At 33.1% G+C, this 26652-nt stretch overlaps 1 pseudogene; it reads left to right on the top strand.

Annotated features, from left to right (window-relative positions):
- Positions 1-18697: 18697 nt before the first annotated feature.
- On the top strand, positions 18698-24042 carry LOC101954512 (ran-specific GTPase-activating protein pseudogene; annotated as a pseudogene).
- Positions 24043-26652: the final 2610 nt, after the last annotated feature.

The following is a 26652-nucleotide window of genomic DNA, read 5'->3' on the forward strand; positions in this document are numbered from 1 at the left end:
AATTTTAAAAAAGCAAGAAGTTCTGGTGTGCTATTGCACAGTACAGTGAACATGAATAACAATAATTACTGTATATTATAAAAAGCTAGAAGAAAGGATGTTGAAAGCTACTACCATAAAGTAATGATAAATGTTTGAGGATATGTTTACCCAAATTAGGCATCACATGATATATACATGTAGCAAAACATCGGGTGGTATCCCATTAATATGTACAAATTTTATGTTTTTAGGTATCAATTAAAACCAAATTTAACTTTAATTAAAAATAATGAAAATCAATAAGGACAGAAAAAAGATGGAACAAAATTGTATATAAACAAAGCAAATGAAACTAATAATGAGGAAGAAGAAATTAAGTAAATTTTGAACATAATGGTTGAGTACATATTCTAAGGGTGATTAAACTATTTCAGAAATATTCCACATGCATTATGAAACTGAGAATATGAGTAACTATATTTTGGATAATGAGAGTCAGGATTCTCATCTTCAGATAAGAGGGTTATAAATATGGAAGTAGGAAAGCTAAGAAGGAATTATATCACACAAAATTGGAATAAGATGTTCAATTTTGAATTTGTTAATTTAATATAAAATACATTGTAAGGAGTATATTTATGTGGAACACATACACACACATCAAATACACATGTCTACTTATATATCTGTATAAAAATATATAAATATGCACATGCATATGTATGTATATGCATTATACTATATATATATATATATATATATAATATGAGACTAAAGAGTATCTGGAAATAATTTCCTATATGCTTTCATTTTCTAAGCCTGAAAATATATTAATGAAAAACCTATTTTTACTGCCACTATCTCAGAATCTTTTCACAATCTTTCATTTCTTAACACACATACTGAAGTTAAATTTGTTTATTTATTTATTTATTTATTTATTTATTTATTATTATTATTATTGGTTGTTCAAAACATTACAAAGCTCTTGACATATCATATTTCATACATTTGATTCAAGTGGGTTATGAACTCCCATTTTTACCCCGTATACAAATTGCAGAATCACATGGGTTACACATCCATGTTTTTACATAATATTTTTCCTTAGGTATGTTTTGTGAAGAAATATTTCCAGCGTTTCTCATATTTTTGTTACTTTTTATAACTGATCATATTTGATGAGCTCTAGTTAATTGAGTGATTGAGGACAGACAATCATCACTTTTATCACAATAATTTTTACTAATTTATCAATGAAATTACCAATGGAATTTCCTTCTTTTTTTTGCTATAAAATTCTCTCATTAAATTTGATACATGCCAGAGTGTGACCATTAAAGTGAAGCATACTTCATGTCATTTAGTGAAGATTTGACTTTAGAATCCTCATATTTTTCCAACTCATTTATCACAAAAGTGATGAGACTAAAGATACATCTTTATTAAAATATATATATATATACATATATATACGTATATAAATATATATGCATGTATATATTAGTTGTTGATGGGCCTTTATTTTATTTATTTGTATTTGGTGCTGAGGATCGAAACCAGTGCCTCACACATGCTACGCCAGTGCTCTACCACTGAGCCACTACCCTAGCCCTCTAAAGATACACCTTGAATACTGCATTTGTCATCCTCATACAGTGTTTAACATGTAATAAACATTTGGTTTCAGGTGTTTATCATTAATAATTATAGGATTTAACAACAGTTTCCCTTGTTAAAAATGTCAATAATTACAGGATATTGTATACAAAATTGTACATCGTTCATCTCTGTAGTTATGGAAGTTTATTATAGGTATAGAGATATGAACACATTGGTCTATTGTAGCTGGCTCACACTGCCTCTCCATGGGAGGCTGAGACAGGAGGATGGTCAGCCACAGCAACTTAGCACGGCCTAAGCAACTTAGTTAGACCCTGTCTCAAAAAGTAAAAATTGAAAAAAAAAAAAAAAAAAAGGCTGGGGATGTGGCTCAGTGGTTAAATACCCCTGGGTTCAATCTGTGGTTCCATATGCCTCCTTCCAATCCTATGTAGAGTGGCATCATACCAGTAGCTTACAATTATCATCAGAGTCCTAGTTACAGCATGGAAATTGTTAGAGTGACAATGTTGTTAGAAAACAATGTTGGTGAATATAATTAATTTTATTCTTAATTTTAAAATTAACTTGAAAGACAATTGATTAAAGAGAAATCACTAACAATTTATTTTAGAGTTTATAATATATAGAAGCAAAACATAGGCTACTGATAACCACAGTACAAAAATATGAAGGAAAAAGTGAAATTATGCTTTCATAAGCTTTGCATATTACATGCAAAATATTATTATAATTTTGAGGATAGTCTTAATATCTTATAATGCATATTATAAACTAAAAACCATCAGAAAAATCCTTAAATGGAATATCAAATAAGACATAGAAAAGAAACAACAGAATCTGAAAAATATTTTCATTCCTTCCCAAATAAGGCAGAAAATTAATTGGGATAGAAAAGACTTAAAAAACACTGTCACTCTACCTGATGGAATTGACATTTATAATATACATTAGGTTTGAAAACATAAGAATATATACTTTTCAGGTGCTATGATCTTTACACCCAATATATCCTATTCCATGTCCTAAAATGTTTCAATAATTTTATAAGGAATAAAATTATACATAAAATGTTTTCTTATCAAGGAATATATTATTAAATAATCAATTACAGAAATATCATAAAATCATGCAGCACTTTGTAAAATAAGTCATAGGTTAAAGAAGATATTATAAAATGGGTGTGGTGGTGCACACCTGTAATCCCAGAGACTCTGGAGGCTGAGGCAGGTAGATCGCAAGTTCAAGATCATTCTCAGTACCTAAGTGAGCTCCTACGCAACTTAGTGAAATTCTGTTTCAAATAAAAAAGAAAAAAGGGTTGGGGAGATGTCTCACTGGTAAAATGCCCCTGGGCAATTCCAGATTGGGTTGGGGGGAGGTAGGGGGAGGCAAAACAAAAGAAAAAGCAAAAAAGGAACAGAAAAGAAAAACAAGAAATTATAAATTAAATTTTCAATTGTTTTATGTTAAATAAGATAGAATCACAATATATAAAATATGAGATGAAAGTGAAAGTGTGAAAAAGGAAATTTATGCTTTCAATATTTACAGCAGAAGAGTCTAAAATCAATCCACTAAATTTCCATCTCAAAAGACGAAGAAAAAATTTAAAACAAAAGTAAGTGAAATATTTAAAATAAGGGTCACATTCAGTTTATTAAAGTTGACAACCTTAGAGAAAAGTCAATTAAATAAAAGCTTCTTTTAAAAATAACATTAAAATTAATAAACCTTTGACTAGACTGAAAACAGAAGGAAGAAGGAACATATAACTGATGTCAGGGATGGCAGTAGGCATGACATTACAAACAAAGGAGATATTAATGGTATGGGAGGGATTATGTTTTATACATTTTTATCACAAATAATTGCATGTCCAGATAAAATGTGCAAATTATTATAATTTGTAATAATATTCCATGATGGGCTGGCTTTACCTTGAGGTCTAAGGTGAAGAAGAACATCATAGTGAAAGGATGCGGCAGAGGAAATCTTAACTCATGGTAGTCTGAAGGTAGAAAGAGAGAGAGGGAGAAGCTCAGGAGACAAGAATATAACCCCCAAGTGAACACGCCCATAGATCTATTTCCTCCAGCCACACCCCACCTGCTTACTTTAACACCTAGTATATTGGACATTTCAAATTATTAATCCATTTGATGGATTAATCCACTTGTTAATATAATCCATTCATTATAGTCCTCAAAATCTAACCTCTTTTACCTCTGAACATTAACACAGAAGCTTTGGGGAGATACTTCGTATCCAAATCATAACACTTTGTGACATAAGAGAGAAGTAAAATGTTATTGTTTAGATGTGAGATGTCCCCAGGAAGCTCATGTGTGAAACAATGAAAGAGGATTTATAGGTGAAAGGATTGAGTTATGAGATCCTTAACCTAACCAGTGAATTAATCCAGGGATGGGGATTAACTGTGTGGGAACTATAGGCAGGTGGGGTGAGGTTGGAAAAGTAGGTCATTGGCAGTGTGTCTTTGAGGTATATGTTTTGTCTCTGGTGAGGGAAGCTGTCTCTTTCACTGCTTCCTGGTGGCCATGTCCTGAGTTGCTTTGCTCCATCACAATCTTTTGCCATGATGGTCTGCCTCACCTCCAATGAATGGAGTCCTCTGTTTATGGGCTGAGCCCTCTGAAACCATGAACCTCAAATAAACTCTTTCTTCTTAAAATTGTTCTTGTCAGGTCTTTTGGTAGTAGCAGTGAAAAGCTGACTAAAACAGAAATCATATTATATGAAAACTCCAAGATTGAGAATTATTTATTATTATGCCAATCCATCTGTTTTGATTGTTGTAATCCTCTATTATGAATAAAAGAAAGTGTCCACAAATGTCACATTACCTACAACTAAATAGCTTGGATCGACTTTTATATCTCTCCTGGTATTTGTTGCATTTAATACATTTTTGCTCCTTAGTTCTAGTAACTAAATTGTCTGAGCATCTGCATATACTCATAAATGGCCAATTTCTTAATCTGGGTACCTTAGTATTTAGTGGGGAAATAACATAAGAAACTTGAGATATTCAACAATTATGAACATACATCATTCAATCATATTTTAAGTGAAAAAGTAATAACTGTACTTGGTATCTAATTTTGCCTGCAAATATGTAGCATATTTTGACTGAGAAATTATAGCATATTGATTTCTTAATTCGACAGGGCCTGCAATTATTTCTCACTCTACTTCAATCTGTCTCTGCACTCTGAATTGCTTGTGCAGTGTCATCAGTTCTATTCATCCTTCTTTCCTTTTAAATCTTACTGGAAATGTAAGGCAGGATTGGATGCTTATAACTCTTTCCTTGGCATCCAACCAGATTTGGGGAAGGGGGGGGCTACTTTTTTGTTTTACCCTTACTTTCCTCCTTTTCAATTCCACTGACAGTTCTTTCTCCTGTGACTAATCTTTAAATGCTTATCTTATTCAGCATTCTACTTTAAACCCTTTTCCACTCGCAAATGTTAATTATAATCTTTAATGTACATGTCCTCTTCAGCCTTCTATCATGATTGCCCATACACAATATATGCAACTCCCTATTTATAATGTTTTCATAGATGAATCCAGACAACTTAATCTCAGCGTGCCCAAATTTGAGATTTATTTCTTGCTCCCAATATCCTTCTACACTTATGCTAAATATTTCAGTGAAAAATGAATATATCTAAGTCACATATCAAACAGCTCCCTAGGAATTCATTATTTTAGGATCTGATTAAACTTAAGAATGCTCCTGCCTTCTGAAAAAGATACAATATTTCAATTCTTTTATTGAAAATGAAAAGAAAAATTTAGACATAAATGAAAGGTTTTACACTACCTTTATGCAAAATTAAGCTAAAACTACAAACTGTATTTTAATATTCCTGCACAGCCTTCATTTTATATGAAAGTATGGCTAGTCATATGAAAAACAGTTCTCACTTGAGGGTGGAGGTCCACGGGTGCCTGAGGACCAAGAATATGCGGGTCAATCAAGATCTTTTGAGAGAAAAGTGCAGAACAATTACAAAACTCATTTACCCTAGTTTTGACATGAAGATTTAAATGTATCTTTAAGAGTTTAATCTTAGAATAAGTGGATACTAACTTTTTTTTCAAAATGTTAATATCTATGTACTTGATTGACACACATAACTTTCTTAAGAATAAACTGCTCCTGCTAGAAGATAAAAAGGCCGTCTTGATGTATCCAGGGTTTGTATTTTCTTTTTCTGTTAAATATGATGTTACCTGCAGATACATCAGGACCACTGGCCACTTTGAAAAACAGTTTTTTTTATGTTGAATTAGAATTATATTTTTTTTCCATGAGTAGGACTGGAGATTTTGAGGATTTATTAAAAATGTTATCTGGTAATAGTGCCTGAAAATCCTGGCATCATGAAATGCAATGAGTAGCATTTTATCCCTCTTTATTTTCTGAAAAAAAAAATGTTGGGTGGGATTGGCATCATTTTTTTAAAAACATTTGGTAGAATACACCAGTAAAAACAAGGGACAAAAAATGAGAGGATTTTAAATTTCAAAGATAGTTTTTTTTTTTAATTGATACAGGGATATTCTGTCTCTTCTTCTGTCAGTTTAGATATTTGGGTGGTAAAAGTAAGCAGGTAGGGTGTGGCTAGAGGAAATTGTTCTCTGGGAGTTTTCCTTTGGGGATTGTATCTTGTCTCCTGGGCCTCTCCCTCTCTGTCTCTCTCTCTTTGCTTTCAAACCATCATGAATTGAGATTTCCTCTGCTACATCCTTCCAATATTAGGTTCTTCTTCACCTTAGGCCTCAAGGTAAAGCCAGCCCATCATGGACTAAACTTCTGAAACCAACTGTGGGCCCCCAATACAATTTTTCTCCTCTAAGTTGTTGCTATTGGATATTTTGTAATAGGGATGAAAAACTAACACACAAAAGTTATAACATTTGACTATGAAGTGTACAAGTCTCCCTTCGTTATGTAACTTGTCATCTAGAAAGAGGAAGAGAGAGCTAACAATTGTATTTCTGTGGGTTTAGGACAAAACAAAAAGTGACATGTATTATTTCCACTTATATCTGAACAGATAAATCTCATTTTATGACTTATCTAGACTGCATGCAAATGATGATTTAAGGCAGATAATCCTGAGAGCCAAAGGAAAGAGAATTTAGCTAATACTTTGAAGCACTTGGTCCAGAATATCTCAGTTACAAATAACTTTACATCTCACATACACTGTGGGGAAATGTTATGGTTTATACATTAGGTGGCCCTCAAATGTTCACATGTGAGACAATGCAGGTAGTTTAGAGGTGAAATGATTAATGATTGGCTATAAAAGCCTTAATATAATCAGTGAATTAAACCTCTGATAGGGATTCACTGTGTGGTAACTGTGGACAGGTAGGGTTTGGGTGGAGAAGGTGGGTAGTTGGGAGCATGCTCTTGGGGTACATATGTTTTCCTTGTTCAGAAGACCTCTCCTTCCTTCTCTCTGCTTCCTGGGGCCATGTCCCCAGCTGCTTTCCTGTGTCACACACTTCTGCCATGATGTTCTGCCTCATTTCAGGTTCAGATAATGGAGCTAGCTATTTTTGGACTAAGACCTTTGAAACCAAGAGGCCCAGAATAAACTTTTTTTGCTCTAGAATTGTTCTTGTCATATCTTTTGGTCATAGCAGCGAAAAAGCTGACTAAAACATATAATAATCAGAAAAGAATTTCAGATGAAGTCAATTAACTTAGTTCTTCTTGCAAATGTATGCAAATCTCTCATTTTCTCCACTGTTACAACCCCAGTATAAGCCACCATCATTTCCTACATGTATTATTTTAGTCTCTCTTATGGTTTGGATGTGGGGTGTCCCCCAAAAGTTCATGTGTGAGACAATGCAAGAATGTTCAGAAGAGAAATGATTGGGGTGTTAGTGTCTTAACCCAATCAGTGATTAATCTCCTGATAGGGATTAATTTAGTGGTAACTGGAGGCAGGTGGGATGAGGCTGGAGGAATTGGTTCATTGAGGGTGTGACTATGGGATATATATTTGTTTCTGGCAATTGGAGACTTCTCTATCTATCTCTGCTTTCTGATCATTATGTGAGCTGCTTCCCTCTGCCACATTCTTCCTCCATGATGTTCAGCTTCACCTTCAGCCCCAAGGGATGGAGCCAGCCTTCTGTAAACTAAGGTTTCTGAATATGTGATCCCTTAAATAAATCTTTCCCTCTTCTATATTTGTGCTAATCAGGTTTTTAGTCATAGCAGCAAAAAAGCTGACGAAAACAGTCTCAGAACCTTTCTGTTTCTTTCTTCAAACTTGTGCCCCTGCCAGTACACTATTTTGGCATCATATTTTGTCTCCTGGCTTCCTCCTCATAGAACCCAAAGCCACACTTGTAAAATCAAGAGGCATTAGGTTATTGTTTTATTCAAAATATTCTGGTGGCTATTTATCCTACTCAGTGGATATTTATGACCTGGGGTTCCTCTACTCCTCTGATATTGTGATGTCTTTTCTCATTCTCTTCCAGGTTTGCTGTTGCTTTCTTTGGACAAGTAGAATCTAAAAGCAGAGATTTTAAACTTGCTGCTTCTTCTGTCTGTAAGCTGTGTGGTTTCTTCTTTCATTTTATTAATTTGTGCCTAAAAATACCTAATAAGTAGAGCCCTTCCTGATCATACAATATAAAATAGCTTTCCTATATATATGCTCTAATAATCTCCTTCTCAAATAATACATAGAATAATTTTATTCAGTAATATTCGTCCCTATTTGCAACTTTATTCACTTTTTATTTGATTACTTCCTATTTACCATCAACACAATGCAATCTCCATGAGACAGTGGCCCACACCTATAATCCCAGCAGCTAGGGAGGCTGAAACAGGAAGATCACATGTTCAAAACCATTGCCTCAGCAATGACGAAGCACTAAGCAACTCAGTGAAACCCTATCTCTAAGTAAAATACAAAATAGGGCTGAGGATGTGACTCAGAGGTCGAGATCCCTGAGTTCAATCCCTGCTAACTCCCTCCCGGCAAAAAAATATGTTGAGTGAATAATGACAATAGAAAAGTCAATAGCATTTAAAAATAGAAATTTTGTTTATTTTTTAATGAAACTAATGTACAAGTATTATAGTCTTAAAATTGATGCTGTCATGACTTATGTATGTGTATATATAATTTATATAAATTTGGTTCTTATTTAATGTAGTTTCTAAAAATATTCCTATTATATGACTTTTAATTTCAAATTACTGGACATTTTCTATCATAAATATAACGTTGAAGAAGTGTTATATGGATAAAATATTTTTTCCTTTTAAAATTGGTCACTCGTGCTAGATTCCTATAATTGAATTTACATTGGCAAAGGACAATGACATTCTTAATTATCTAAATGTTGAATATAAATTGCTTAAAAAAAACCTGCCTACTTATACTTTCTAGACATGCTTACTAATGTCAAGTATCACATAAAAATTTCTGCTAACATTAATATTTAAATGATACCCTATAGTGTGGTGTTTTATTATATGCTCATTAATTCTTTCAAAAAACTCTCATAGATAATATACTTGAAACCTAGTCTCCCTGTGCTTGGAACTTCTTATTTTATTATTTTGTTTTCTTTTTTATTTTATTTTATTATTTTGTAGTTTTCATTAGTAATTAATTTACAGAATTTTAAATTTTAAAAATTATTGTTTGATAACTCTCACATATTAAATGCATAGTTCTCTTATGATTTAAAAAGTGCTTGTTGATTTTTAGTCTCACCAGATCTCTGTAATAAAACTTCTTGTCTCAAATTTATAAGTAATTTGATACTGAACAGCATTTTGGCATTTGAATCCATTTAACCTATTAGACTACAATTTCTGATTTCCATAGACATATTTCTTGGAAATTTCTGGAAACTAATTTTTGTTTTCCCAGAAAAGAACATCATAGTTGTTAAAGAATAAGTTACAGATTATGAACATTATGAATACATTTAAAAAATGAATGAGTTCTAAATATTCTAACGTCAGAATATCTGTGAATATTCTGAGAAAGTGGCTTAAGGCATTAATATCTGTACTTAAATCAAGATCTTCAATTGAAGATCTTGAAATTGAAGGAAAATGCTGACCTGTATAAACAATACTGAGGCATAAATTGAAAGCACAGATGATCATTGCCTATTGCAACTATGATTTATGCTTCTGTTTTATTATTTTCAGTAGAACCTGAGTCTTGGCAGACCATTCCCACAATAAGGAAATAGCCTATCCCAATAAGGAAATAGCCTGTTCCTGTCCCACCTTGGTGCTGGGGATTGAACCCAGGGGCACTTAACCACTGAGCCACATCTCCAGCCACATATATATATATATATATATATATATATATATATATATATATATATGTGTGTGTGTGTGTGTGTGTGTGTGTGTGTGTGTGTGTGTGTGTGTAAATAATTTAGAGACAGGGTATCACTAAGTTGCTTAGGCCCTTGCTAAGTTGCTGAGGCTGGCTTTCAACTTGCTATCTTCCTGTCTCAGCCTCCCCAGCCTCTGGGATTTCAGGTGTATACCTCTGTGCCTGGCTATGCATGTTTGAATTAGCTTTTTATGTAGCTGATTTGCAGTAATCATGGTAAAAATAAGAGAGATCAGAGCTGGAGAAATGTATGTATATTCTTCTGGAAGGGGGAATAATTTTTATTCCCATCTCTGCCACTTACTTACTGTGACTTAATCAAGAAAATTTGTTACATTGAGCTTCAATTTCTTCAGGCGTCAAGTAATAATTTTGAATAATCCTCTTTCTGAAGATTGTTTCGAGAAACACTTCACCATGCAATTTGATTGAATATGGTTTATCCTTTCTGACTGCTTACTAAGCATATCAAATTTGGTTCAGATGCTATCTTCTTTCATGCATGGACCAAACTTAGGACTAAAATTTCCTTGATTTTAGTTTATCTATACTCAAAAATATATTGTTACAGCAGGCTTGATAATTCAATGTAACTTGTTTATGATCCTTAGACAACCATAAAAAAAGGAGACTAAAAGCAACTACAATACAAAATATCTCTTTTTATTTAATAATTTAGAATAAAATAAATGAAAATATTTTAGAAGGAATGTTTAAAAGACAAACACCTGTATTATTAGAGAAGTCTTTTCTGCTTTGTTCTGAGTACAGCAATACTTTGTTGGACAGGCTATTTTTCCCAGGGCAGGCATCCTCCTTGCTGGCAAAGGCATACCAAGAGAATGCCAGTTTAATGTTCTGGAAGACTGTCAGTTTCTCCTGAGTTCAGCAAATGCATCTTAATATGGCATACGTTTCCTTGTAGATGACCACATTTCAGGTCTTTTGACAAAACCCATGTAAAAAAAGATGTGATGTTCAAGAAACGAAGGTGCCTTGAATAATTTAGAAGCTACATATAGACCTATGAAATATTAAAGGGACAATTGGGTACAATGGGGAGTCTTACAGAGATGCTAGTTTGACATCGGTCTCCTCCTTGCACAGTTGGCTGTTTGGCTCTAGTGAGACTTGAAATTCTGGGTTTGGTGAGACAGTAATTACAGTGAAGCTAATAAGTACTTTAATAAAAGTGAAACAGGCTTACTGACATTCCGATCTTACAAAAAAAAAAAGAGCTCAAATAACTTCAGCTTTCTTTGGAATATTGAGCTGATATTAAACATCATTTTGAAGAACAGCCCATTCTTGGTACTCTTAAATAAATTTGTTATGAATAAGAACTATTCAGCCAGCTATGTATTTCCTTCAAAAATATGATAGGCTTGATAATCCCCTTTCAAAACCAAGGCAAGAAAGCAGGTGCACAGTCTCTTAGGTTGGGCTGACATGATTTGAAGATTCAGTGCTTACCAATTTATGATTACCCATGTTGTAATCAGGAAGCTCTCTGTCACAGATTGTACTGCCGTACCCAGGTAAGGCAGAAAGACCTGAACATAGACCCTTATTTTTCTTAATTGAAAACCTTTGCTTCAGAAACCTAAATCACTTAAACCATTTCATTTGTTTCTAAAAATATAATTGCCTTTGTTTTCCTTTACTTCTTTGCATATAAAATCATCATAATTAGACAAAGGGTTATATTTTTTTCTGCTTTAAGTGAAATAATTGATTGGAAAAAAACATGCATAAAATGAAGTACCATGATATTTTGCTGTTACTTCTAAGAGGCCTCTGTTCCACTTTGCATCTCCTAAACAGTGCACTAGATTCTCCTTTTGAAGACATTCCTGAAGATGCAGGCAAATGGAAAAGATGAGACATGGTCCCAAATAAACACTTTCTATTTTTAGATGAATATTTTGAATAAATTAATCAAGGTGGTGACCCCCCCTTAATATTGGGTGTGCTTTGTATTCAGGTAGCACTGATGGAAATTCATAATGGGACCAAGACTGCATGTCTCATTCAGGAGAGCCAACAGGTCTGCAAATTGATGACTTCTACTCTGGTGAATAATTTCAGAAATGTTGTAAAGGAAACAGCTAAATGGCTAAGTAACTCTACTAGTCACAGAGACTCCTCACAATGTCTTGCAGTTTTGAATTGCCTTTACACCCATAATTTCTTAGGAAATCTACTTTGCACTATCCTATGAGAAAGATTTGGAAGGGAGAGGGTGTATTCTAAGCAAAAAAGTAGTTCAGCAAGCTACTCACCATATCAGTTATCAGGAATCCAGAGATATAAAAGAGAAACATATCTTCTAGAGCAGAGTCACAGAGTTGTCTTTATTGTGGTATAATAGACAAAACTGTATGTATTTATGACATACATGATATATTTACATATATGTGCATTGTAAAATGACTAGTTCAATCAAGCTAATTAACGTATTTATCACCCTAGGTCATTATCCTATGTGGGCACATGTGTGTGGGGAGAATGTTTATAATTTGCTGTCTTAGAAAGTTTTAAGTATATATGATTATGATTATTAATTTTAGTCACTGTGATATACTACAGACATCAGAAATGTATTCATCTTGTCTAATTGAAACTTTTCACCCTTTGAAAAATATCTCCCCAGGTCCTGAGAACCACCATTCTAATTTTGCACTTGTAGGGTCAAATATTTTTGATTGTATGTATAAATGACAGCATATAGTATTTTCTGTCCTCTGCCTGGCTTATGTCACTTACAGGTATATCCATGTTCTCAAATGGCAGAATTTTCTTTCTCCCATTGTATATTTATGCTGCATTTCTTTATCCATTTATCTCTCTTTTATTTTTTTTAGTTGTAGATAGACACAATATCTTTATTTTTTACTTATTTATTTTTTAATGTGGTCCTGAGGATGGAACCCAGTGCCTCACACATGCAAAGCAAGTGCTCTACCACTGAGTCATAACCCTAGCCCTCCATTTATCTCTTTATGAATGCTTTGACTGATTTAATATCTTAACTATTGTGAATAATACCAATTTTCCAGTTAAATACGAAGTAATCTTACCCATATTCTACTACAGTCTCGCTAAATGGCACAACTGGTTTATTTTATATATCCCCTGTTAATAGAATAGCAAGAATAATACTATGACTCATTCTCTGATCCTGGTAAAATTATATGTTAGTAATGGCACTTTATTGTGGATGCATCCTTAGAGTGTTTCCACAAGGTAAACAATACCAATCTGTCAGAACTGGTATTTGAAGAATTCTGGCCAACACATTCTCCATTTTAATTCTTTGGTGTTGTAGTTCTCTTGGTCTTAGGTAGAGCTCACATATCCAGATTGTATTATGTCCATTATAAAGGCCTGTTCTTATCACATTTTTAACAGGATAAACTCTTGCTAGTTAAAACTTCTCAACCTACAATGTTTCATAAATGTGATTATGCAATTTAGTTTCTTGCTTTCTTCTTTCATTTCTATCCTTGTTTTGGTCTGTTTTTTGAGGATATGTGTTTTCCTTTAATGGTTTGCATATTATTACTGCTATTTTAGTGCAATGTGTTATAGTTAATCAAATTCCCCAAATTTATATCATATGTATAGGTTTATGTTTTTAAAGTTTATTTTTGTTAGTATTTGAAAGTTGTATCAGGAGACTACATAAACTTAGTTGCACCCATAGTGAGCTTCAGATACAAATAATGATTATGATAGAATGTATAACTGCAAAAATATCAAAGCAGCTTTGTGTCAATAGAAGCAGAGGAAGGTTTTCTCTGAAAGTGAATATAAAATTATTGTTTTGGAATATAACTTTATCTTATAAATATTTGCACACATTCTGGACTTCAATAAGATGCTCTTACTAAGAGCTGTTATAGAGAATTTTTTATTTTATATTTGGAGTCCTAGCACCAAAAAGAGAAATGATGAATGTATTTTAAAACTCAAAGTTGATCCAGATAATGGAAAGCAGTCAATAAATGTTATAGGAGACAGCTAATCATTTTAAGAGAACAAAACAGTCTTTGTGTGTGTGTGTAAATGTGTGAGTGTGTGATATGTGTGGTGTGAGAGTATATGCATGTGAAGCATAAAACAATCCATTGATTTTGCTATTTTGCCACCTCTTGAATGATAGCTAAAACAAATACATCTGCTAGAATGAAGCAAAATTATAAATTATTAACACACATTAGAAGATCTACTGAGCTACTCACCATGGAGTTTGTCAAAGACTATGGCATAGAGTACCTAAAATTTGTCTTATTAGGGAAATAGCTTTGCTCAAAAGGGACAAAATATAAGCCCCAGAGGGATATCCCCCAGTGACTCACCTTCTGTAATCACATTGTACCTGTCTACAGTTACTGCTCAGTTAATCCAGGTCAGTGGATCATTTGCAAATGCATAATGTTTACATTATTTATGTATGCATGTGTGTGTGTCTAAAGTTGGCTTACCTTTGCTCAGTGATTGAATAACAAATGTTTATGAACTTTAATCTATATTTTAAATTATTTTTAAAGGAGTCAGTTTTCTTTAGAATCCTCTTTCAACTCTTATGTAATTGAAGTTCATGTTCAGGATCATGGATGTACTAGTCCTCATGTTTATACATGTTGGAAAATGCAATCAGTGTGGTCTCAGCAGAAAGGTAATGTAGCTTGCTATCCATTTCTCAGGTAAAATTTTATTCTTTCTCTGTTTTCATTCTTTAATGTCTTCCCAGAACTAGCATATAGACAAAGTTTTTTATGGAGAGAAGAACAGGTTAACATAATTATTAATTCTTATGAAAATTTATTATTTTTCTTGGGTTTCATTACTGTATAAGTCTTCCATAAACTTCCAAAATAAAAAAAATAAAATAAATTTTTACATTAATCATTTTAAGCATCATTTCTTTAAACATCTGTTCTTTAAAATCTATAGATTCAGATCTTGTATTTAAGGAGGAAAATGCTTTCTGTTTGTTTTGCTATATTAACTTGAATTTTTTATGTCGTCTTGTTTTGTATCCTAAATGTTATCAGTGAGAGTGAAGTAAGGATATTTATATTTTAACTTCTATAAAGGAGGTCATTGAAGTGTTGTATAAATGTTAGTTAGCTTCCTAAGCAGAGTAGATAAACTAAAATTTAGTAGTAAATATGATAATTTCTCTACCAAGATTTTTTATATGTTTAGAAAAGCTATATTAGCAGAGAAAATATATAATAATAGAGTCATATATAAATGAGCACAATTCAGAGGAACAGAGAGAATGAGGTGGCATATTCTAGTCTTGAGTGTCAGTGGGTCAGAAGAAAAAGCTTAGCATGGTCTTCACATCTGTTCCCTGAGAAAATGGATATGGTTTTAATATGCAGATTGGCTAATAAACTACACAGTCTAAAATCAGTTTGACATTTTAATTTAATTTGTCAGAAGTGAATTTAAACATAATACCCTTCATGTTAATGGCATTTATTTTTCATAGCTCTTTCTCTCATATGTTACAAAAATGCCTTCTCTGCTGAGTAGAAATTGAACTGGAAATTTTTTTTTCAATAAGTAATGATAATTTATCCATTTTACTAATGTATCAATGTAGAATTATTACAATCAATTATTCATCTATATATTATATTAATTTAAAGGGTTTACTACAACTAAGAATATCCAACTATAGACTGCATTTTATATTTGTAAGAGTTTTCACAAAGTAATTTACCACAATGACAGTGAATTTCTGGAGGGGATTCAGGCATTGGGTGGGTAATACATATTCAAATCATGAGATAATATGGTTAACATTTGCCGTCATCTTAAATTTAATCTCCCACTAGGGAAGCAGAGGTCTATGGAAGTTAAATAACTTCTTTAAAATTCTCCTGATTGATTGAGATTACGAATCATATCAAGCTTTAGGGCCATGGCATAAGTAAAAATGAAAGCCAAGTGTCATGAGATAGATGTTTCCCAAATCACTTTTAAAATGAAATTATGAATTAAAACCACAGAAATACTAACTACACAGAGGCTTTAAAGTATTAGCATGCTCACCACTTCCCTCTGATCATAGTATTGCTTAAAAATAGGAATAAAGGCAGGATAATTACAAAATTTTTGTGGTTAGAGGAAATGGTAAGGAAAAACATGACACTGAGTCAACTCCTAGGTTTTTTTCTGATAGATTTTTAAACTTTTTCACCATTCTACAGGCTTTCCTTTTATATACTCAGAACTCCTCGTTATAGTCAATTGCTACTGTAGACTCAATTATGACCAGTTACATTTTCATCTATTTCATTCTGATCCCTGGAAAATCTGTCAACCTGACCTGTTCTTGTCTTGGCCTGCAGGAATGGGCCACTCAAAAGTATTAAACTGATCTTCCATTTTTAAATACCATTTCAAACATTACTTTCAACCTAAAAGCACAGTTTGTCTTTTTTCTTAATTTTCTGTACCCTCTCCCTGGTGCAGTAGTGATTTTTCTTTTAACACAACAATGTGTTTTCACATTTAGTGTATACTCATATTGTATTTTTTATATTCCTTTGTTACCTCCATGTAAATCAAGTTCCTCTTTGTTTCAGCCATCCATACAGGTGACATTTCAGACCTTTGTTTCCAAACCATAAATTAGGGAGGAAGTTTTAAGCTTTGCAGATGATTTCCAAGTGATAAAATAGAATACTGCAATATAACCGATGTGATTCTGCAATCTGTATTTGGGGTAAAAATGGTAGTTCATAACCCACTTGAATCTAATGTATGAAATATGATATGTCAAGAGCTTTGTAATGTTGTAAACAACCAATAAAACAAAAAAGAATACTGCACTATATTCTGGGAAGGGTCAAGTTAGGTCCTGTCTTGTCCAGCTAAGGACACACAGCTGTAATGGCTCCTTCACACTTTGTCCTTTTTCCCTTTAATCTTTGGAAAGTCATTTTGTAATATTTCAAAACTCCCATATTGCTTGAGGAAAATTTGTCATGTAACCAGGTTATAACATTTAAAATAATACAGCTATTTTTCCCTCCGTGATTTATAATATTGCATGTACCCAGAATGTATAATTTATTAGTCATGAGGCGATATTTTATGCCAATTGTGTAATTTATTTCATAAATCTTGATTAAAGGCATAGAAATTGATTGTAGAGAGTAGATAAGTTGCCAATAATTTCTTTTTGACATTTCTAGAAGGCATCACTTATTTTCCACCTTTAGGCTGCCAACCTAATTGTGCTCTTTTTTGCCGACACACAGAGATTACTAAAGAAACTTGAGTGTCATGTTTCTAGGTTATTCTGCCTTCAATGTATTAAACTCACCATTGCGATGCCTCACAAGTTAGAGTCTTCCACAGTTTGAAAATATCATGACAGAGAATTATTCTTTACTCTGCCTGGAGGCCATTATATCTTCCTATGTGGGCTTCATTGACTCCCTGGTTAGGAAGCTTTATTTGTCTATCTTCTGTTGCATATAACACAAGATCACAAAACGAGAAAATTGTAAACAAAGATATTTGTTTTGGCTCATAACTCTACAAATGCAAGGTTACAGAGTCATGTCTGTTGATGTTTTTCTTTCTCACAGAGTCCTGATGTGAATTGGGGCATCACATGCAAGAAATGGGTCACGTGTATGTGTGTGTCTTCTGGTCTCTGTCTCTGTAGTTTCAAAGCCACAGGAATCAATCATTGGGACTCTCTACTAATGACCTTATGTATTTCTCATCCCCTTCTATAAAACATAGTCACATTACATTTTCACTGTCTTAGTACCTTACAGTGGGGGTTGAGTTTTAACACAAGATAACTTGGGGGACACACTCCAACTACATCTTTCCCATTTAAAAAAAAAAAACACCACTATATTCTGAGCTCTTATAGTCCATCACCTTCATATGACCTGTATCACATGCCGGGCTCAGTAGTAGTTTAGTAGCATTTGAAGGTTGTAGCATACTTTTAAATGATTATACAAAAAGCATATAAACAATTCAATGATAATGATAATGTAGTGAGTAAGCAACAAGAGTAATAAATCAATCATCAAAGGGGTTCCTTAGTATTATAAATATTTTTTTTCAGTATTGATTACTATATATAAATAGGTGACAGCAACATTTTCCATTTTAATTAATAGCTCTATTGAAATATAATTAAAAAACCGTATAATCCACTCTTTAAAAATGTGCAACTAATTGTTTTTTAGCATGCTCTCTGTTCTGTAACCACAGAAAAATATTCTGCCAACATCTTGAATAAATGAGGAAACACATCTTTCCTAGTTCTTGCCGAATGAAATATAGCCTGCCAACATCTTGATTTGAAAAAGTCAGAACCAACTAACTGCAGAACTATGACAATCTTTGTGCTGTTTCAAGTAAGTGGTTTCTGTTAATTTGTTATAGCAGAGCAGAGATTGAAACTCATATAGCTGTCCAAATAAAGCATACAGTGTGCTCAAATGTCCTGGAGTTAGTAGAATAGCATATCATAAAGAAACAATAATTAAATATTTTTAAATTATAAAATTATGATGTCTAAAAGTATAAAAAGCAAATCTGGCAAGGTATATAACAGGAGAAGAATACATAGGTTTACTAAGTAGGAAACTTAGAACATGAAGTTTACACTGTTATCTGAGGAATGGGAATATGATTGGCAATCTAAAGTGGTGGAGTTATATGGTCAGTTATTTGTAATAGAAATATTAGGCCTGGCTGCTGGACTCCATGCAACTACATTGGAGGAGGGCAAGGCCAGGGTAAGATACCAACTGTAAGACTTGTAATAATTCAGGTAAGAGCATGCTGCCATGGTACAAGTAATAAGAATTTGGCTGGGAGAAATGGAAGTATAAGGGAGAATGTTGAGTTAATATAACTAAAATCTTGTGATTTCTGGGTGTGGGCTATGAGAAAGAATGGTTAACACACAATGACAGCTGTATTTTTGGCTTGTTTGATAGAGATGGGGAAGAATGAATATATTAAAAGGCAGCAGAGATGAAAGAGAGTTATTTATAGAATATTTTACTTCCTGAATCTATTTATTCCTAAATCTCAGCCATATCTCTTCATTCAGTTCTGTGAGATACCATATACCTTCAAATTAAATTGTTCTTTTGTATATCTTAATTTAAATCGGCATTTTATTGTTTTTTAGGTTATATGGTAGTCACTTCCATGAAAAATGAATATGGCACTAAAGTGTAGAAGTATGTGTAAAAATGAAAAATGAGATGTACACTTTATTTATGTGAAAAAAATGGTGAATAATGCAAGTGATATGGTCAGACTTTAAATAAAAAGACACTTTGTGGTTTGTACTAGTGAGGAGTTGTGGATACAGAAGAAATTGATCTGCCTGGAAGATTGGCCCTAATGATTACACCCATGAGTTACCAATGATGAAGGAAAGCATTCCTCACACCAATTATTACTTTATCTGCAGTCAGATACCTCTGCCAAAGATATTCAAAATTAAATCAAGTGCCCAAGATATTTCAAGTGATCAAATTTAGGATTGTACCATCTTACACACAAATGCTGTGGATAGACTGTGGAAATACAATCCATATGAAAGGAAGGTTAAAGACAAGGGATTAGTATCTGTTTCTGGTTTGGGAAACACCCCTGTTACACATCTGATCCCTTTGTGATGTTGATAAGCCACATGTGGTTAATAGAGATTCCATTTTAATGCATGATAATATCACCCTTAATATGTGGCAGTATTGCTATATTTAGTTGTTAATCTATTTTAATCTACCACATTTGACTATTCAATAAAACCTATCAACAAGATAAAAGGCAAATAGATAAGAAGGCAGTTTTTGAAAGGGTGTTAATAAATGGATGACACTGGTAAAATAACAGCATAACATTTATTAAATCAAGCTTAGATCCAATTAAAATCTTTACTAAGAGTTTCAACCTTATTTCTCAAGATATTTCTATGTTCCGGAGTCTGCAAGCATATTTGTTTAGGTTTTCATTTCCTTCTTGAAATCTGCATTAATATCTACAGTACATGATGCCTTTAGGAAGAATTTTTTATCATTATGGGCTATCATTACACAGAAAACACTCAGGTTTATGTCTCTCTATTTGGTAATTTAGCTTTGGCAGCAGATGATCTGATTCTGAGTCTGTCTACAGTGAATAATTGAATGTCAAAAATGTTTTAAATTAAATTCTGACAAAGATGAAGTGCTTTGTGGGGAAATTTAAATGTTTGTTAAGTTCTTTGTCCTCTTTTCATGGCCTCAAAATGGTTGCAATTTTGTATCTGCTTTTGCAAAGAAGAATCAGTATGCTATTTAAGAATCTGTGGGGGGAGTCATTAGGCACATTATATCTGTACCTCTATATTTGTTCACCATTTTAAGTTTATTGTAAGTGTAAAATAAAAAGAGCAGCAGTGAAAGAATTTCTGCCAGGATAGACTAATTAGTATCAATGTATATTTAATTTCCTGTTAGCAGCTATATGCATAAGAAATAGGGCTGATCACTGTTTTAAAATTATTAAGCATAAAGAAAAATTTAGAAGTGGCTTTCTGTTATACTAAAAAGTCTAACGAATAACACAGTAAGAAGAGCTAATAGTTTTCTTGCATGTGGCTTACAAATATACCCACTTTCTATTTTTAAATTCAGTATGGACCCTTAGGAAAATGAAGTACAGGAGAGTTCCACATTTGCAGGAATGAATCATGGTTTAGAAATAAAACGTTAACTTTGGATTACTGAATATGTGTAATTCTAGCCCTATTACTAATTATTTGTTTGATATTGTACAAATTATTAAATAATGAGCTTCTGTATTATTCATAATTTGAGAATTTGATTTTCCTCATGTAATCATTCAATCAAGAATTATCATTGTATCCTACTGTGTACTAGTCATAGTCTAGGTGTGGAAGCTGAAGTAGTAACAAAATAGAGATATTTTTGCCTTCATAGACCTTAACATCTAGTGGGGAAACAATGAGAGGATAAAATATGTAACCAGTTATATTATAATAAATGCAATACAAAAAGGAAATGGAGAAAGATAGGAAGTGTGTGTGTGTTCATATTTTGTGTTTGATATGCAGAATTCTGAGAATGAATACATATATATATATATATATATATATATATATATAAATTTTTCCCCAATCATTCAAAGAGTTACAGATAGATGCAGAGAATGATTCACTGACTTATCAAACACAAATGGAAACATAATGGTAAGGTTTCTTTCTTGTTTGTTTGTATTACTGACACAAATACTCACTGCTAGAGAACTAACTATAATTCTTTATTTCTTGTGAAGCTAGAGCCAAGCGCTCTACTGAACCAAAAAGGAAGATATTAAAAAATAGATAAGATTGTGTTCCTCTTAATTGTAACATGGAAAATACGCCTATCACTTGACAAGAAATGTTACTGATGGCAAGAGAAATTGCCAAATCCCTGTTAGTAAAACTTCATGTTTTAATATGTGTTATGAAGCTTTTTCTGTGCAACCCACTAGGATTTTCAAGAAGAAAGCTTGATTTTCTCTATATTCCTTATTTGTGTTTGCTTCATTTCAGGTACCAGAAGGTATTCCAATCAGCACAGCCTTGTTGGGTGCAGTAGATAGAATCTGTACACGTACCTGATGCCTGCTTAGAATGACTTGTGCTTTCTCCTAGAATCAACTAAGCTAAGCTGCAACGCATGCAGCAGGTTCTTATAGTCATTGACAACATCATTGCTATAAAGATGAAAATTAAACTTTAAAATAGTCATTTTAATTTTCAAGAAATTCGAATGGCCTATTCCTAAATTATATTTGGTTTTATTATTTACTATCAGTAAATAACCAGACGCATATTTATCTTTTCTTCTTTTCTTATTTACTATCAGTAAACAACCAGACACACATTTATCATCGTAGAAAACTCACATGGGGAAATATATTTGTGTTCCGTATGCTTAGAAGTTGGAGTATATAGAATCATCTTGCCTATCTAAAATTATATGTTGAGAAAAAAAAACTTTTTAAGTTAAACAATTTTCTACATACTAAATAATCTAAAGTAAACAACAGTAGGCGATAAGAAATAAATTTGTTCAAAATAATATTATTCAAAAGGACTGGTAGTAGTAACTACTTTCATGATTGTTTTCTTTGTGTTTTAACTTCTCTATAATAAACATAATTACCTTTATATAAAATACGTTTCAATTTAATAGCAAATTTTGTTTTATCATTATTTACCTGGATTAATATATCATGGATTTTTAAATGAGTTAGGTTCACTAATGTCACCACTGTCCACTAATAATTGCATTGAAATCAGTATTTTAGTTATTATATTGTGTATAGATTACCAGAGGCAGAATCTCAGCCTCACACCCATTTCATTGCCTCTGCCTCCTAGTTAACCTCCAACTTCACCTCCAGCAAAAACTGTCTGCTGGTCCACCTTATCTAGAATTTAGACTATGAATAGGGATAAATTCTGGAAACAGAGACTAAGCTTAGCACTAATGAATGCCACTTCCACAGTCACTATTTAATTGTATCCAGGCTCTAAACGTAGATGGGAACATACAGCATCTGGAAGGGTACTGGTCGTTTGGCCTTCCTGATCTGCCCACTGGTTCCATGGCATCTTTCTTGATATTGTTTTGAGTTAAAGATCAATGAAGAGTAGACAATTTCAATGATGTCCAAGCCTGACACCCCAGGAGTAATAAGAGGAAGTCATTCAGAACCAGCAGCCACACCTGCTAAAAGTGTACTTGGTGGGATTGACACTCTAATCTGTCCCTAGCTTGCCCTGTGTTAGCCTCCTATTACTTCTATACTCAAACACTAACTTCCCAAATTAGTGTTTCTGAGTCAGAGCTGCCCAGAGTTTGAAGGACTAGCATTCAGGATCTATTAGGGACTCATGAGTAGAATTAGCAGCCTACTTCTGGAAGAATGTGTAGAAGGGATTTGATAGCCCCTTATGAGTGAGATAAAAACTTGAGTATCTGTGGGACCCAAGTGAGTATCTAAATATGGCCCTTTTTGAGCTAGCTCTGTCTTGATTTATGAATTAGTATGTTTATATGATTAAATATTCCTTAATTTGTATTGATTAAGAGCTTTTAAATTGAAAATGCATTATTTTTAACTTTATCAAGTACTTTTTCAAAGAATGATCATATGAGTTTTATACTGATTATTAATATGTTGAACTGTATTAATATATCTTCTAATGCTGAAATATGTTTTTAATTCGGATTAAAATTGTTTACTGGGGCCGCTATCGGCGCCAAGTGAGTGGCCCGGACTCCTCCACCAACCCCCCGCCAGCCTGTGGGTTCAGGGCCTGTGGAGCTAGGGGCTGAAGTGCAGGGGCAGGGCCTGGGTTATCAGAACCATGATACCTCTACTGAGAATGCCGATGAGTCCAATCACGACCCCCAGTTTGAGCCTATAGTTTTGCTCTCTGAGCAAGAAATTAAAACGCTGGAGGAAGATGAAGAGGATCTTTTTAAGATGCAGCAAAGCTATTTCGATTTGCTTCAGAGAATGATATTCCAGAATGGAAGGAATGAGGCACTGGTGATGTCGAGCTCCTGAAACATAAGGAGACAGGAGGGACAAGACCCTGAAGATATGTGCCAACTACTATATCATGCCAACATGGAACTGAAGCCAGTGACCTTGCCTGGGTTTGGACACCCATGCTGACTTTGCTGATGAGTGCCAGAAGCCAGAGCTGCTGGCCATCCGCTTCTTAAACGCTGAGAATGCACAAAAATTCAAAACAAAGTTTGAAGAATGCAGGAAAGCGATTGAAGAGAGAGAAAAGAAAGGACTGGGCAAAAATGATAATGCTGAAAAAGTAACCAAAAAGCTGGAAGCTCTTTCTGTGAAGGAGAAGAACAAGGAACCTGGAGAGGAGACTGAGGAGAAATCCGAGAAGCAATGAGTCGTCTTAATTTCTTTTCCTTTTTCTTTTTTTTTCTTTTTCTTTTTTTTTTTGTTTTTAAATTTTGCCCTGCCCTTCCTTTTGGGTTTATTTTTATTCTGTTATGTTTCCATAAGGACATTATATAAATAACTGAATTCCAATATTCAGGGTTTTTTTCTTAAGTTTTTACCTTATTGAAGATGACTTGAGAAAATCCATTGCCCAGCCATGAAAATGTACTATGCTCACTTTCTTTTTCATAGTGGAAAAACTTATTTATAGTCATCAAAAATAATGAATAAAAAAATGCATCTGAAACCTGAAAAAAAATTGTTTACTGAATTTTTACTAATCATTTTACACCAATATAAAAAATGAGATTAGTTCTTAGTTTTCTCCCTTTGTACTAAGTTTATGAAATCATTATTAATATTTTACAGTTTCAAAAAAATTTAGAAATTGTTCGTTAGTTTTTCTCTTAGAAAACTTCAAGACTGGGCTGGGGATGTGGCTCAAGCGGTAGCGCTCGCCTGGCATGCGCAGGGCGCAGGGGTCGATCCTCAGCACCACATAAAAATAAAATAAAGATGTTGTGTCCACCGAATAAATATAAAAAAAAAACCTTAAAAAAAAGAAAAAGAAAACTTCAAGATTACTCAATGGATTAGGAGTGTATTGCAGGAGTAGAACGCTTGTCTAACATGAGTGATGCTCTGAGTTCAATCCCCAGTGCAATAAAAAAAGAAAAAAGAGCTGGAGCTGTTTCAACTATAGCACACTTGCCCAGGATGTGTGAGGCACTGGGTTCGATTCTTAGCACTGTTAATAAATAAATAAAACAAAGGTCTATCAACAACTAAAATATTTTTTTTAAAAAAGTACTGTTATCAGAAATGAAATGTTTCTCAGAAGTTCTATAAATTATTCCTATGCAATTGTCTATAGCTGGTGAAGGTTGAATTCTTTAAAAATTTTCTTTTATGTGTGGTTTTTATCACTCAAGTTAATTTAAGATCAGTGTTTATATAATTCTAATTTCTTAGAAAATTACTCACTTAATGTAGATTCTCAAAAAGTTTGCATAGAATTGAACAAACTTTTTCTTACAAACAGCATTTATAAATCTGAGACTTATTTCCTTCTACTTATTTCAGATATACTTTCTTACAATCTGGCATAATTTGGTCTTTAATTTTGCTATCTAGATACTCAGTTTTCCAATTAGTGAAAATCTTTTGCCAATTCCACCAGTAATTTTATGCACATACCTACTTTTCAGCACTGGTATGTTTTCTTCATTTTCTTTATTTTCAAAGGAATTTTAGTTGGAAAATATGGATTTTTTTTTTGGTCAAGCACTGCTATTCATAGCATTTTAAACCAAAGTTTGAAAAAGGAAATGTGTCAATGATCTATATCAAATACAATTTATTTCTAAAAGTGACCGGGCTGCTCTATTTATGATTGAGACTGATTTCACATTTCACAATTCAACTCTTCATTAACAAACATAATGACTTTAATATAGAAAATATCACAAGCCACCCATGGGCTGCATTGGGCCGCCATATATCACAGAGTAGTGAGTAGGAATATGTGGTTTCTGGGAACTTTCAGTGGACATTTCTTCTGTGTATGACTGCCCAGGGACATTGTGAATTCCTATTCCACTCTTTCATGTCCCACACAGCACTCGAGATGGGATGATCTGCTATAGTCGCACAGCCTCTCTGAGATGTGAGTGACCTGCCAAGATCCCAATCAACCTGCTGACTGCATCCTTGAAATCTTACCCCTGCTTTTGATGTACCACCTTAAATAAACCACTAGAGCCATCTTTATTGTCTTGCTCCAGTTCCCTTGTGGAGTAAACCTATTGGGGCTCCACTTTTGAAATTTTCTTTCTGACTCTTTGTCTTTTAATCTTCACTAATTATTCTAGATTTTAATTTCTCGGGTGACTTAAACCCTCTTTGGCAGGAAAAAGAACCTCCCAATGAGATGCTGGCCGTCACCCCATAGAGCTTTATTAATAGAAGGACTACTAATTTGACAAAAGGGTTCATTGAACAATTTATGATTTTTAAAATAATAAATCACTACATAGAATACTCTGAATCTGTTACGTATGTATTCACATGTGAACCCCTTAAATTACCAGTATGAAATTGGTGTTTGATAAGTGTTTTGTTATGAATGTAGGCCAAAAAAATTTTATTGGATTTATATAGTACTTATAAAACTGAATTTTTTTGAGTTTAAATGACCAAAATGTTTCTTCCTGTTATTGAAAACATCAAAAATTATTTTTTTGTTATTAACAGTCACAAAGAGATAGAAAAACCATTATCTGATAAATAGAAGTGAGATGCAAACAATCGAACAATATGGATTACTATACTCATGAAAGAATTAGCCTACTAAAATTCAATGGAAACAATCATGTTAGCATTGATCGTCTTGGTTATACTTTTAATCATAAGTTCAAGTCATCTTAAGCATACTACTTAGCTACATATAAAACAAAGATCTTTCAGTTATAAGTATTTTCATCTTGAGTCTCAGTATGCCTTAATGCTTAGTTTGATGGGATTTTAAAGTCATTTTTTAAATAACACAATTTTGTGG

This window comes from Ictidomys tridecemlineatus, chromosome 4 (assembly GCF_052094955.1).
Source record: "Ictidomys tridecemlineatus isolate mIctTri1 chromosome 4, mIctTri1.hap1, whole genome shotgun sequence".
Lineage (NCBI taxonomy): Eukaryota > Metazoa > Chordata > Mammalia > Rodentia > Sciuridae > Ictidomys > Ictidomys tridecemlineatus.